At 36.2% G+C, this 12468-nt stretch overlaps 14 non-coding genes across 14 annotated transcripts; all 14 read left to right on the top strand.

The window, feature by feature from the left end:
• The first annotated feature begins 811 nt into the window (after window positions 1-811).
• On the top strand, window positions 812-893 carry TRNAS-GCU (transfer RNA serine (anticodon GCU)). Its single transcript has one exon. It is a non-coding gene; the product is annotated as a tRNA-Ser (tRNA).
• Window positions 894-1959: 1066 nt separating this feature from the next.
• TRNAS-GCU (transfer RNA serine (anticodon GCU)) lies at window positions 1960-2028 on the top strand. Its single transcript has one exon. It is a non-coding gene; the product is annotated as a tRNA-Ser (tRNA).
• Window positions 2029-2855: 827 nt separating this feature from the next.
• TRNAS-GCU (transfer RNA serine (anticodon GCU)) lies at window positions 2856-2937 on the top strand. The gene has a single exon. It is a non-coding gene; the product is annotated as a tRNA-Ser (tRNA).
• Window positions 2938-4003: 1066 nt separating this feature from the next.
• Window positions 4004-4085, top strand: TRNAS-GCU (transfer RNA serine (anticodon GCU)). Its single transcript has one exon. It is a non-coding gene; the product is annotated as a tRNA-Ser (tRNA).
• An 830-nt stretch (window positions 4086-4915) lies between these two features.
• Window positions 4916-4996, top strand: TRNAS-GCU (transfer RNA serine (anticodon GCU)). The gene has a single exon. It is a non-coding gene; the product is annotated as a tRNA-Ser (tRNA).
• Window positions 4997-5474: 478 nt separating this feature from the next.
• TRNAS-GCU (transfer RNA serine (anticodon GCU)) lies at window positions 5475-5556 on the top strand. Its single transcript has one exon. It is a non-coding gene; the product is annotated as a tRNA-Ser (tRNA).
• A 270-nt stretch (window positions 5557-5826) lies between these two features.
• Window positions 5827-5908, top strand: TRNAS-GCU (transfer RNA serine (anticodon GCU)). Its single transcript has one exon. It is a non-coding gene; the product is annotated as a tRNA-Ser (tRNA).
• A 700-nt stretch (window positions 5909-6608) lies between these two features.
• Window positions 6609-6690, top strand: TRNAS-GCU (transfer RNA serine (anticodon GCU)). The gene has a single exon. It is a non-coding gene; the product is annotated as a tRNA-Ser (tRNA).
• Window positions 6691-8128: 1438 nt separating this feature from the next.
• TRNAS-GCU (transfer RNA serine (anticodon GCU)) lies at window positions 8129-8210 on the top strand. The gene has a single exon. It is a non-coding gene; the product is annotated as a tRNA-Ser (tRNA).
• A 1066-nt stretch (window positions 8211-9276) lies between these two features.
• Window positions 9277-9358, top strand: TRNAS-GCU (transfer RNA serine (anticodon GCU)). The gene has a single exon. It is a non-coding gene; the product is annotated as a tRNA-Ser (tRNA).
• Window positions 9359-10188: 830 nt separating this feature from the next.
• Window positions 10189-10270, top strand: TRNAS-GCU (transfer RNA serine (anticodon GCU)). The gene has a single exon. It is a non-coding gene; the product is annotated as a tRNA-Ser (tRNA).
• An 830-nt stretch (window positions 10271-11100) lies between these two features.
• Window positions 11101-11182, top strand: TRNAS-GCU (transfer RNA serine (anticodon GCU)). The gene has a single exon. It is a non-coding gene; the product is annotated as a tRNA-Ser (tRNA).
• A 477-nt stretch (window positions 11183-11659) lies between these two features.
• On the top strand, window positions 11660-11741 carry TRNAS-GCU (transfer RNA serine (anticodon GCU)). The gene has a single exon. It is a non-coding gene; the product is annotated as a tRNA-Ser (tRNA).
• A 477-nt stretch (window positions 11742-12218) lies between these two features.
• On the top strand, window positions 12219-12300 carry TRNAS-GCU (transfer RNA serine (anticodon GCU)). The gene has a single exon. It is a non-coding gene; the product is annotated as a tRNA-Ser (tRNA).
• Window positions 12301-12468: the final 168 nt, after the last annotated feature.

Below are 12468 nucleotides of genomic sequence, written 5' to 3'. Positions count from 1 at the left end.
ATGATATTTTTGTCAAGATCTTAAATTCCTGTCAATCATGTTATAAAGTCTTTCTTTAAATAACAGACATGCACAGCACACTTTTAGTGTAACTCTAGCATTGCTTTTACAGTAGCAGTCGTGCTATTGGCCAGATGTGACTTGCCATCAAGCCTTTGATAGTGATGAGAACACAGTCCAAATGCTAGAAATAGTTGACTTTAAAGTAGGAAAAGTGGTGTCAGAAAGCCGGGATTGGGAGATAGCAGAAAGACGAGCTGGCCGAGATGGTTAAGGTTATGGACTGCTAATCCATTATGCTCAGCACGCATGGGTTCAAATCCCATCCTCGTCGGTTTAATTTACGTTGTCTGGACATGCTACTTTTGCGAAGAATGCTTGAAGCCAACACTTGAAGCTTACACATCACTGTAAAAAAATACTTTAAATTAAGAAATCTATTTCAAGATCAGAAAAAGATGCCGATTGAAGCTTAAACAAAAATATCAAGATATAAACCAGTAAAGTCAAGATTATGAACAAGATGCCATTTGAAGACAACACAAAAATTTCAAGAATATACCAGTCAAATCAGGAATTCTACTTCAAGATCATGAACATAATACTCAGTCTTACAATTGGATCTGAAAGTGTTTTCATTTTACAAAATCATTTATTATTAAGTAAATAAAGTCTAGAACATTCTCTAGGTATTTGTTAAACTTATATGGGCTGCTGATAGTTTAGACAATACAATCCACAGAGGTTTAAATTATTGACTTTTAAATGCCACAAGTGGTGTCGGATTGCTGGGTGCATTGTCAACATGGAGGACGAGGTGGCCGAGTGGTTAAGGCGATGGACTGCTAATCCATTGTGCTCTGCACGCATGGGTTCAAATCCCATCCTCGTCGGCTTGATATTTTTTTGGAGATGATATTTTTGTCAAGATCGTAAATTCCTGTCAATCATGTTATAAATTCTTTCTTTAAATAACAGACATGCACAGCACACTTTTAGTGTAACTCTAGCATTGCTTTTACAGTAGCAGTCGTGCTATTGGCCAGATGTGACTTGCCATCAAGCCTTTGATAGTGATGAGAACACAGTCCAAATGCTAGAAATAGTTGACTTTAAAGTAGGAAAAGTGGTGTCAGAAAGCCGGGATTGGGAGATAGCAGAAAGACGTGCTGGCCGAGATGGTTAAAGTTATGGACTGCTAATCCATTATGCTCAGCACGCATGGGTTCAAATCCCATCCTCGTCGGTTTAATTTACGTTGTCTGGACATGCTACTTTTGCGAAGAATGCTTGAAGCCAACACTTGAAGCTTACACATCACTGTAAAAAAATACTTTAAATTAAGAAATCTATTTCAAGATCATAAAAAGATGCCGATTGAAGCTTAAACAAAAATATCAAGATATAAACCAGTAAAGTCAAGATTATGAACAAGATGCCATTTGAAGACAACACAAAAATTTCAAGAATATACCAGTCAAATCAGGAATTCTACTTCCTGGACATGCTACTTTTGCGCAGAATGCTTGAAGCCAACACTTGAAGCTTACACATCACTGTAAAAAAATACTATAAATTAAGAAATCTTTTTCAAGATCAGAAAAAGATAACGATTGAAGCTTAAACAAAAATAATAAGATATAAACCAGTAAAGTCAAGATTATGAACAAGATGCCATTTGAAGACAACACAAAAATTTCAAGAATATACCAGTCAAATCAGGAATTCTACTTCAAGATCATGAACAAAATACTCTGTCTTACAATTGGATCTGAAAGGGTTTTCATTTTACAAAATCATTTATTATTAAGTAAATAAAGTCTAGAACATTCTCTAGGTATTTGTTAAACTTATATGGGCTGCTGATAGTTTAGACAATACAATCCACAGAGGTTTAATTTATTGACTTTTAAATGCCACAAGTGGTGTCGGATTGCTGGGTGCATTGTCAACATGGAGGACGAGGTGGCCGAGTGGTTAAGGCGATGGACTGCTAATCCATTGTGGGTTCAAATCCCATCCTCGTCGGCTTGATATTTTTTTGGAGATGATATTTTTGTCAAGATCGTAAATTCCTGTCAATCATGTTATAAAGTCTTTCTTTAAATAACAGACATGCACAGCACACTTTTAGTGTAACTCTAGCATTGCTTTTACAGTAGCAGCCGTGCTATTGGCCAGATGTGACTTGCCATCAAGCCTTTGATAGTGATGAGAACACAGTCCAAATGCTAGAAATAGTTGACTTTAAAGTAGGAAAAGTGGTGTCAGAAAGCCGGGATTGGGAGATAGCAGAAAGACCTTAACCGAGAGGTTAAGGTTATGGACTGCTAATCCATTGTGCTCAGCACGCATGGGTTTAAATCCCGTCCTCGTCGGTTTAATTTACGTTGTCTGGACATGCTACTTTTGCGAAGAATGCTTGAAGCCAACACTTGAAGCTTACACATCACTGTAAAAAAATACTTTAAATTAAGAAATCTATTTCAAGATCAGAAAAAGATGCCGATTGAAGCTTAAACAAAAATATCAAGATATAAACCAGTAAAGTCAAGATTATGAACAAGATGCCATTTGAAGACAACACAAAAATTTCAAGAATATACCAGTCAAATCAGGAATTCTACTTCAAGATCATGAACATAATACTCAGTCTTACAATTGGATCTGAAAGTGTTTTCATTTTACAAAATCATTTATTATTAAGTAAATAAAGTCTAGAACATTCTCTAGGTATTTGTTAAACTTATATGGGCTGCTGATAGTTTAGACAATACAATCCACAGAGGTTTAATTTATTGACTTTTAAATGCCACAAGTGGTGTCGGATTGCTGGGTGCATTGTCAACATGGAGGACGAGGTGGCCGAGTGGTTAAGGCGATGGACTGCTAATCCATTGCGCTCTGCACGCATGGGTTCAAATCCCATCCTCGTCGGCTTGATATTTTTTTGGAGATGATATTTTTGTCAAGATCGTAAATTCCTGTCAATCATGTTATAAAGTCTTTCTTTAAATAACAGACATGCACAGCACACTTTTAGTGTAACTCTAGCATTGCTTTTACAGTAGCAGCCGTGCTATTGGCCAGATGTGACTTGCCATCAAGCCTTTGATAGTGATGAGAACACAGTCCAAATGCTAGAAATAGTTGACTTTAAAGTAGGAAAAGTGGTGTCAGAAAGCCGGGATTGGGAGATAGCAGAAAGACGTACTGGCCGAGATGGTTAAGGTTATGGACTGCTAATCCATTATGCTCAGCACGCATGGGTTCAAATCCCATCCTCGTCGGTTTAATTTACGTTGTCTGGACATGCTACTTTTGCGAAGAATGCTTGAAGCCAACACTTGAAGCTTACACATCACTGTAAAAAAATACTTTAAATTAAGAAATCTATTTCAAGATCAGAAAAAGATGCCGATTGAAGCTTAAACAAAAATATCAAGATATAAACCAGTAAAGTCAAGATTATGAACAAGATGCCATTTGAAGACAACACAAAAATTTCAAGAATATACCAGTCAAATCAGGAATTCTACTTCCTGGACATGCTACTTTTGCGCAGAATGCTTGAAGCCAACACTTGAAGCTTACACATCACTGTAAAAAAATACTATAAATTAAGAAATCTTTTTCAAGATCAGAAAAAGATAACGATTGAAGCTTAAACAAAAATAATAAGATATAAACCAGTAAAGTCAAGATTATGAACAAGATGCCATTTGAAGACAACACAAAAATTTCAAGAATATACCAGTCAAATCAGGAATTCTACTTCAAGATCATGAACAAAATACTCTGTCTTACAATTGGATCTGAAAGGGTTTTCATTTTACAAAATCATTTATTATTAAGTAAATAAAGTCTAGAACATTTTCTAGGTATTTGTTAAACTTATATGGGCTGCTGATAGTTTAGACAATACAATCCACAGAGGTTTAAATTATTGACTTTTAAATGCCACAAGTGGTGTCGGATTGCTGGGTGCATTGTCAACATGGAGGACGAGGTGGCCGAGTGGTTAAGGCGATGGACTGCTAATCCATTGTGCTCTGCACGCATGGGTTCAAATCCCATCCTCGTCGGCTTGATATCTTTTTGGAGCTGATATTTTTGTCAAGATCTTAAATTCCTGTCAATCATGTTATAAAGTCTTTCTTTAAATAACAGACATGCACAGCACACTTTTAGTGTAACTCTAGCATTGCATTTACAGTAGCAGTCGTGCTATTGGCCAGATGTGACTTGCCATCAAGCCTTTGATAGTGATGAGAACACAGTCCAAATGCTAGAAATAGTTGACTTTAAAGTAGGAAAAGTGGTGTCAGAAAGCCGGGATTGGGAGATAGCAGAAAGACGAGCTGGCTGAGATGGTTAAGGTTATGGACTGCTAATCCATTATGCTCAGCACGCATGGGTTCAAATCTCATCCTCGTCGGTTTAATTTCCGTTGTCTGGACATGCTACTTTTGCGAAGAATGCTTGAAGCCAACACTTGAAGCTTACACATCACTGTAAAAAAATACTTTAAATTAAGAAATCTATTTTAAGATCAGAAAAAGATGCTGATTGAAGCTTAAACAAAAATATCAAGATATAAACCAGTAAAGTCAAGATTATGAACAAGATGCCATTTGAAGACAACACAAAAATTTCAAGAATATACCAGTCAAATCAGGAATTCTACTTCAAGATCATGAACAAAATACTCTGTCTTACAATGGGATCTGAAAGGGTTTTCATTTTACAAAATCATTTATTATTAAGTAAATAAAGTCTAGAACATTCTCTAGGTATTTGTTAAACTTATATGGGCTGCTGATAGTTAAGACAATACAATCCACAGAGGTTTAAATTATTGACTTTTAAATGCCACAAGTGGTGTCGGATTGCTGGGTGCATTGTCAACATGGAGGACGAGGTGGCCGAGTGGTTAGGCGATGGACTGCTAATCCATTGTGCTCTGCACGCATGGGTTCAAATGCCATCCTCGTCGGTTTAATTTACGTTGTCTGGACATGCTACTTTTGCGAAGAATGCTTGAAGCCAACACTTGAAGCTTACACATCACTGTAAAAGAAATACTTTAAATTAAGAAATCTATTTTAAGATCAGAAAAAGATGCTGATTGAAGCTAAAACAAAAATATCAAGATATAAACCAGTAAAGTCAAGATTATGAACAAGATGCCATTTGAAGACAACACAAAAATTTCAAGAATATACCAGTCAAATCAGGAATTCTACTTCAAGATCATGAACAAAATACTCTGTCTTACAATTGGATCTGAATGGGTTTTCATTTTACAAAATCATTTATTATTAAGTAAATAAAGTCTTGAACATTCTCTAGGTATTTGTTAAACTTATATGGGCTGCTGATAGTTTAGACAATACAATCCACAGAGGTTTAAATTATTGACTTTTAAATGCCACAAGTGGTGTCGGATTGCTGGGTGCATTGTCAACATGGAGGACGAGGTGGCCGAGTGGTTAAGGCGATGGACTGCTAATCCATTGTGCTCTGCACGCATGGGTTCAAATCCCATCCTCGTCGGCTTGATATCTTTTTGGAGCTGATATTTTTGTCAAGATCTTAAATTCCTGTCAATCATGTTATAAAGTCTTTCTTTAAATAACAGACATGCACAGCACACTTTTAGTGTAACTCTAGCATTGCTTTTACAGTAGCAGTCGTGCTATTGGCCAGATGTGACTTGCCATCAAGCCTTTGATAGTGATGAGAACACAGTCCAAATGCTAGAAATAGTTGACTTTAAAGTAGGAAAAGTGGTGTCAGAAAGCCGGGATTGGGAGATAGCAGAAAGACGAGGTGGCCGACTGGTTAAGGCGATGGACTGCTAATCCATTGTGCTCTGCATGCATGGGTTCAAATCCCATCCTCGTCGGTTTAATTTACGTTGTCTGGACATGCTACTTTTGCGAAGAATGCTTGAAGCTTACACATCACTGTAAAAATATACTTTAAATTAAGAAATCTATTTCAAGATCAGAAAAAGATGCCGATTGAAGCTTAAACAAAAATATCAAGATATAAACCAGTAAAGTCAAGATTATGAACAAGATGCCATTTGAAGACAACACAAAAATTTCAAGAATATACCAGTCAAATCAGGAATTCTACTTCCTGGACATGCTACTTTTGCGAAGAATGCTTGAAGCCAACACTTGAAGCTTACACATCACTGTAAAAAAATACTATAAATTAAGAAATCTTTTTCAAGATCAGAAAAAGATAACGATTGAAGCTTAAACAAAAATAACAAGATATAAACCAGTAAAGTCAAGATTATGAACAAGATGCCATTTGAAGACAACACAAAAATTTCAAGAATATACCAGTCAAATCAGGAATTCTACTTCAAGATCATGAACAAAATACTCTGTCTTACAATTGGATCTGAAAGGGTTTTCATTTTACAAAATCATTTTTTATTAAGTAAATAAAGTCTAGAACATTCTCTAGGTATTTGTTAAACTTATATGGGCTGCTGATAGTTTAGACAATACAATCCACAGAGGTTTAAATTATTGACTTTTAAATGCCACAAGTGGTGTCGGATTGCTGGGTGCATTGTCAACATGGAGGACGAGGTGGCCGAGTGGTTAAGGCGATGGACTGCTAATCCATTGTGCTCTGCACTCATGGGTTCAAATCCCATCCTCGTCGGTTTAATTTACGTTGTCTGGACATGCTACTTTTGCGAAGAATGCTTGAAGCCAACACTTGAAGCTTACACATCACTGTAAAAAAATACTTTAAATTAAGAAATCTATTTCAAGATCAGAAAAAGATGCCGATTGAAGCTTAAACAAAAATATCAAGATATAAACCAGTAAAGTCAAGATTATGAACAAGATGCCATTTGAAGACAACACAAAAATTTCAAGAATATACCAGTCAAATCAGGAATTCTACTTCAAGATCATGAACAAAATACTCTGTCTTACAATTGGATCTGAAAGGGTTTTCATTTTACAAAATCATTTATTATTAAGTAAATAAAGTCTAGAACATTCTCTAGGTATTTGTTAAACTTATATGGGCTGCTGATAGTTTAGACAATACAATCCACAGAGGTTTAAATTATTGACTTTTAAATGCCACAAGTGATGTCGGATTGCTGGGTGCATTGTCAACATGAAGGTCGAGGTGGCCGAGTGGTTAAGGCGATGGACTGCATCGTCAACATGGAGGATGAGGTGGCCGAGTGGTTAAGGCGATGTACTGCTAATCCTTTGTGCTCTGCACGCATGGGTTCAAATCCCATCCTTGCGGCTTGATATTTTTTTGGAGATGATATTTTTGTCAAGATCTTAAATTCCTGTCAATCATGTTATAAAGTCTTTCTTTAAATAACAGACATGCACAGCACACTTTTAGTGTAACTCTAGCATTGCTTTTACAGTAGCAGTCGTGCTATTGGCCAGATGTGACTTGCCATCAAGCCTTTGATAGTGATGAGAACACAGTCCAAATGCTAGAAATAGTTGACTTTAAAGTAGGAAAAGTGGTGTCAGAAAGCCGGGATTGGGAGATAGCAGAAAGACGAGCTGGCCGAGATGGTTAAGGTTATGGACTGCTAATCCATTATGCTCAGCACGCATGGGTTCAAATCCCATCCTCGTCGGTTTAATTTACGTTGTCTGGACATGCTACTTTTGCGAAGAATGCTTGAAGCCAACACTTGAAGCTTACACATCACTGTAAAAAAATACTTTAAATTAAGAAATCTATTTCAAGATCAGAAAAAGATGCCGATTGAAGCTTAAACAAAAATATCAAGATATAAACCAGTAAAGTCAAGATTATGAACAAGATGCCATTTGAAGACAACACAAAAATTTCAAGAATATACCAGTCAAATCAGGAATTCTACTTCAAGATCATGAACATAATACTCAGTCTTACAATTGGATCTGAAAGTGTTTTCATTTTACAAAATCATTTATTATTAAGTAAATAAAGTCTAGAACATTCTCTAGGTATTTGTTAAACTTATATGGGCTGCTGATAGTTTAGACAATACAATCCACAGAGGTTTAAATTATTGACTTTTAAATGCCACAAGTGGTGTCGGATTGCTGGGTGCATTGTCAACATGGAGGACGAGGTGGCCGAGTGGTTAAGGCGATGGACTGCTAATCCATTGTGCTCTGCACGCATGGGTTCAAATCCCATCCTCGTCGGCTTGATATTTTTTTGGAGATGATATTTTTGTCAAGATCGTAAATTCCTGTCAATCATGTTATAAATTCTTTCTTTAAATAACAGACATGCACAGCACACTTTTAGTGTAACTCTAGCATTGCTTTTACAGTAGCAGTCGTGCTATTGGCCAGATGTGACTTGCCATCAAGCCTTTGATAGTGATGAGAACACAGTCCAAATGCTAGAAATAGTTGACTTTAAAGTAGGAAAAGTGGTGTCAGAAAGCCGGGATTGGGAGATAGCAGAAAGACGTGCTGGCCGAGATGGTTAAAGTTATGGACTGCTAATCCATTATGCTCAGCACGCATGGGTTCAAATCCCATCCTCGTCGGTTTAATTTACGTTGTCTGGACATGCTACTTTTGCGAAGAATGCTTGAAGCCAACACTTGAAGCTTACACATCACTGTAAAAAAATACTTTAAATTAAGAAATCTATTTCAAGATCAGAAAAAGATGCCGATTGAAGCTTAAACAAAAATATCAAGATATAAACCAGTAAAGTCAAGATTATGAACAAGATGCCATTTGAAGACAACACAAAAATTTCAAGAATATACCAGTCAAATCAGGAATTCTACTTCCTGGACATGCTACTTTTGCGCAGAATGCTTGAAGCCAACACTTGAAGCTTACACATCACTGTAAAAAAATACTATAAATTAAGAAATCTTTTTCAAGATCAGAAAAAGATAACGATTGAAGCTTAAACAAAAATAATAAGATATAAACCAGTAAAGTCAAGATTATGAACAAGATGCCATTTGAAGACAACACAAAAATTTCAAGAATATACCAGTCAAATCAGGAATTCTACTTCAAGATCATGAACAAAATACTCTGTCTTACAATTGGATCTGAAAGGGTTTTCATTTTACAAAATCATTTATTATTAAGTAAATAAAGTCTAGAACATTCTCTAGGTATTTGTTAAACTTATATGGGCTGCTGATAGTTTAGACAATACAATCCACAGAGGTTTAATTTATTGACTTTTAAATGCCACAAGTGGTGTCGGATTGCTGGGTGCATTGTCAACATGGAGGACGAGGTGGCCGAGTGGTTAAGGCGATGGACTGCTAATCCATTGTGCTCTGCACGCATGGGTTCAAATCCCATCCTCGTCGGCTTGATATTTTTTTGGAGATGATATTTTTGTCAAGATCGTAAATTCCTGTCAATCATGTTATAAAGTCTTTCTTTAAATAACAGACATGCACAGCACACTTTTAGTGTAACTCTAGCATTGCTTTTACAGTAGCAGCCGTGCTATTGGCCAGATGTGACTTGCCATCAAGCCTTTGATAGTGATGAGAACACAGTCCAAATGCTAGAAATAGTTGACTTTAAAGTAGGAAAAGTGGTGTCAGAAAGCCGGGATTGGGAGATAGCAGAAAGACGTGCTGGCCGAGATGGTTAAGGTTATGGACTGCTAATCCATTATGCTCAGCACGCATGGGTTCAAATCCCATCCTCGTCGGTTTAATTTACGTTGTCTGGACATGCTACTTTTGCGAAGAATGCTTGAAGCCAACACTTGAAGCTTACACATCACTGTAAAAAAATACTTTAAATTAAGAAATCTATTTCAAGATCAGAAAAAGATGCCGATTGAAGCTTAAACAAAAATATCAAGATATAAACCAGTAAAGTCAAGATTATGAACAAGATGCCATTTGAAGACAACACAAAAATTTCAAGAATATACCAGTCAAATCAGGAATTCTACTTCAAGATCATGAACAAAATACTCTGTCTTACAATTGGATCTGAAAGGGTTTTCATTTTACAAAATCATTTATTATTAAGTAAATAAAGTCTAGAACATTCTCTAGGTATTTGTTAAACTTATATGGGCTGCTGATAGTTTAGACAATACAATCCACAGAGGTTTAAATTATTGACTTTTAAATGCCACAAGTGATGTCGGATTGCTGGGTGCATTGTCAACATGAAGGTCGAGGTGGCCGAGTGGTTAAGGCGATGGACTGCTAATCCATTGTGCTCTGCACGCATGGGTTCAAATCCCATCCTTGTCGGCTTAATATCTTTTTGGAGCTGATATTTTTGTCAAGATCTTAAATTCCTGTCAATCATGTTATAAGGTCTTTCTTTAAATAACAGACATGCACAGCACACTTTTAGTGTAACTCTAGCATTGCTTTTACAGTAGCAGTCGTGCTATTGGCCAGATGTGACTTGCCATCAAGCCTTTGATAGTGATGAGAACACAGTCCAAATGCTAGAAATAGTTGACTTTAAAGTAGGAAAAGTGGTGTCAGAAAGCCGGGATTGGGAGATAGCAGAAAGACGAGCTGGCTGAGATGGTTAAGGTTATGGACTGCTAATCCATTATGATTAGCACGCATGGGTTCAAATCCCATCCTCGTCGGTTTAATTTATGTTGTCTGGACATGCTACTTTTGCGAATAATGCTTGAAGCCAACACTTGAAGCTTACACATCACTGTAAAAAAATACTTTAAATTAAGAAATCTATTTTAAGATCAGAAAAAGATGCTGATTGAAGCTTAAACAAAAATATCAAGATATGAACCAGTAAAGTCAAGATTATGAACAAGATGCCATTTGAAGACAACACAAAAATTTCAAGAATATACCAGTCAAATCAGGAATTCTACTTCAAGATCATGAACAAAATACTCTGTCTTACAATTGGATCTGAAAGGGATTTCATTTTACAAAATCTTTTATTATTAAGTAAATAAAGTCTAGAACATTCTCTAGGTATTTGTTAAACTTATATGGGCTGCTGATAGTTTAGACAATACAATCCACAGAGGTTTAAATTATTGACTTTTAAATGCCACAAGTGGTGTCGGATTGCTGGGTGCATTGTCAACATGGAGGACGAGGTGGCCGAGTGGTTAAGGCGATGGACTGCTAATCCATTGTGCTCTGCACGCATGGGTTCAAATCCCATCCTTGTCGGTTTAATTTACGTTGTCTGGACATGCTACTTTTGCGAAGAATGCTTGAAGCCAACACTTGAAGCTTACACATCACTGTAAAAAAATACTTTAAATTAAGAAATCTATTTTAAGATCAGAAAAAGATGCTGATTGAAGCTTAAACAAAAATATCAAGATATAAACCAGTAAAGTCAAGATTATGAACAAGATGCCATTTGAAGACAACACAAAAATTTCAAGAATATACCAGTCAAATTAGGAATTCTACTTCAAGATCATGAACATAATACTCAGTCTTACAATTGGATCTGAAAGTGTTTTCATTTTACGAAATCATTTATTATTAAGTAAATAAAGTCTAGAACATTCTCTAGGTATTTGTTAAACTTATATGGGCTGCTGATAGTTAAGACAATACAATCCACAGAGGTTTAAATTATTAACTTTTAAATGCCACAAGTGGTGTCGGATTGCTGGGTGCATTGTCAACATGGAGGACGAGGTGGCCGAGTGGTTAAGGCGATGGACTGCTAATCCATTGTGCTCTGCACGCATGGGTTCAAATCCTATCCTCGTCGGTTTAATTTACGTTGTCTGGACATGCTACTTTTGCGAAGAATGCTTGAAGCCAACACTTGAAGCTTACACATCACTGTAAAAAAATACTATAAATTAAGAAATCTATTTTAAGATCAGAAAAAGATGCTGATTGAAGCTTAAACAAAAATATCAAGATATAAACCAGTAAAGTCAAGATTATGAACAAGATGCCATTTGAAGACAACACAAAAATTTCAAGAATATACCAGTAAAATCAGGAATTCTACTTCAAGATCATGAACAAAATACTCTGTCTTACAATTGGATCTGAAAGGGTTTTCATTTTACAAAATCTTTTATTATTAAGTAAATAAAGTCTAGAACATTCTCTAGGTATTTGTTAAACTTATATGGGCTGCTGATAGTTTAGACAATACAATCCACAGAGGTTTAAATTATTGACTTTTAAATGCCACAAGTGGTGTCGGATTGCTGGGTGCATTGTCAACATGGAGGACGAGGTGGCCGAGTGGTTAAGGCGATGGACTGCTAATTCATTGTGTTCTGCACGCATTGGTTCAAATCCTATCCTCGTCGGCTTGATATCTTTTTGGAGCTGATATTTTTGTCAAGATCTTAAATTCCTGTCAATCATGTTATAAAGTCTTTCTTTAAATAACAGACATGCACAGCACACTTTTAGTGTAACTCTAGCATTGCATTTACAGTAGCAGTCGTGCTATTGGCCAGATGTGACTTGCCATC

Source organism: Crinia signifera, chromosome 11 (genome assembly GCF_055691185.1).
Source record: "Crinia signifera chromosome 11, ASM5569118v1, whole genome shotgun sequence".
In the NCBI taxonomy this organism is placed as follows: domain Eukaryota; kingdom Metazoa; phylum Chordata; class Amphibia; order Anura; family Myobatrachidae; genus Crinia; species Crinia signifera.
The sequence above is the reverse complement of the archived record's forward strand: the minus strand, read 5'-3'. Positions and strand labels throughout refer to the sequence as shown.